The sequence below is a fragment of the Seriola lalandi genome, unplaced genomic scaffold (assembly GCF_002814215.2).
Source record: "Seriola lalandi dorsalis isolate HSWRI2012SDOR001 ecotype SW California unplaced genomic scaffold, Sedor1 jcf7180002054969, whole genome shotgun sequence".
NCBI classification, from domain to species: Eukaryota; Metazoa; Chordata; class Actinopteri; order Carangiformes; family Carangidae; genus Seriola; species Seriola lalandi.
The window spans coordinates 797,567-799,196 of NW_019525520.1; the positions used below are offsets into that span (position 1 = coordinate 797,567).

At 39.6% G+C, this 1,630-nt stretch overlaps 1 protein-coding gene across 1 annotated transcript in view; it reads left to right on the forward strand.

Moving 5' to 3' along the window:
- The window catches only part of myo15aa (myosin XVAa), a 43,212-nt gene that overhangs the window by 30,855 nt on the left and 10,727 nt on the right, over nucleotides 1-1,630 (forward strand). The gene's annotated exons all lie outside the window — the stretch shown is intronic.

Below are 1,630 nucleotides of genomic sequence, written 5' to 3' on the forward strand. Positions count from 1 at the left end.
ATAAATATCAGATGTTTTAATATGCTGTGCTTTGTGTGAAGTGGACGACTTCACCGGGTCTTTGCAGTGGATTTTGTGTCTGACTTTGCATCTTTCCCACACGGAGTCGTCGTTTATGTATTTATGTTTCTGCAGGATCGGAGCAGGCAGTACTGACTCAACAGCAGCAGGCCATCATCAACCAGCAAGCTATCATTCTGGTTTGTCACATATCCTTCCTCAACGCCGACTTTAACCATCTGAGGATGAATATCTTTGCGATCATAAAGCGTAGAAATATGATTTAAATGTTGTTAGAATCTGTTGACGCTCCACTTTCTGTTTCATATTCTTACAAGATCAAACGTGACTAATAGCAGCAGTTATAAGGCCTCTAAGCAGGTGCTATATGTACGTTTTAGCTACATTGCTAACGTTAGAATTAACAGCTGTTTACTCCACAGTCTAGAAGAAATGCTGCAAGTTCAGTATCAAACTTAAATCATTTACAACCCTCTTGTTGTTAGCATGTTAACCATCTAGCCCGGGCAAACTGTCTCATCACTTTCCGATACCGAGTCACTGTGGCGTCCAGTCTGACCTGAAGAAGTAGCAGCTCAGAGGACGTATTATAACCTGTTGTATTGTAAACGCAATGATGGCTGAAGCTCTTGGATAGACTGATAAATAAGCAGCTGCTGATGCTAACGTTAGCTATGTGGCAATAGCAACAACTTACATAAAGCTCCTTTAAAGTAGAGTGACAGATAACACTTTTCATTTTAGGTATTTATTAAACATTTCTCTACAATTTTACTCACATGTTTCTCTATTTTGATGAATTTCAAGCACTAAAACAATTCATCCACATCAGTAGAGGTTTGTTTCCACAAGAATGAAAAAATACTGGGCTTCAATTTTTCAGCATTTGGGACAAATTATCTCTTTGTACAGTGCGGGTCAAGAAGCTACAGCTAGCAGCCTGTTAGCGCAGTTTATAGAAATAACTTATCAGCACGTTACATCTTATTTGTTTAATTCACACAAAAGTCAAAATGATAACATGTCAGTGAGAGAGTTTTAGAGATGCTGGATTTTGTTAGACAAATAGCTGTTTTCCAGTTGTTATGCTAAGTTAAGCTAATTATGCTAAGTTAAGCTAATTATGCTAAATGAAGCTAATTGGCTCCAATTCAATATTTACTGTATCAATCTACTCTTCTAGTGTATTTCCAAAAATATCCAACTATTCTTTTAACACTTAACAAATTCAGTTAAAATAAAAACTGACATTTGAAATTAACATTAGACGTTAACTGATACTGAACCACAGCTGTTTGTTGCTTTTAGGAACATTCATGCAAAGTAAAAAGTATATATCGTGTGTGTGTGTGTGTGTGTGTGTGTGTGTGTGTGTGTGTGTGTGTGTGTGTGTGTCACAGGCCCAGCAGATGACCATGCAGGCCATTGCGATCCAGCAGCAGATGTTGTCCTCCTTCCCCCCCGTGGCCCCGGCCCCCCAGTCACCGCCTCCACAGCATCACACACATTTGCAACAATGCTCACACACACCCAGTCCAGTGAGTAAACACACACACACACACACACACACACACACACACAGGACTTTCCCAGATCAGATGGCTTCAGA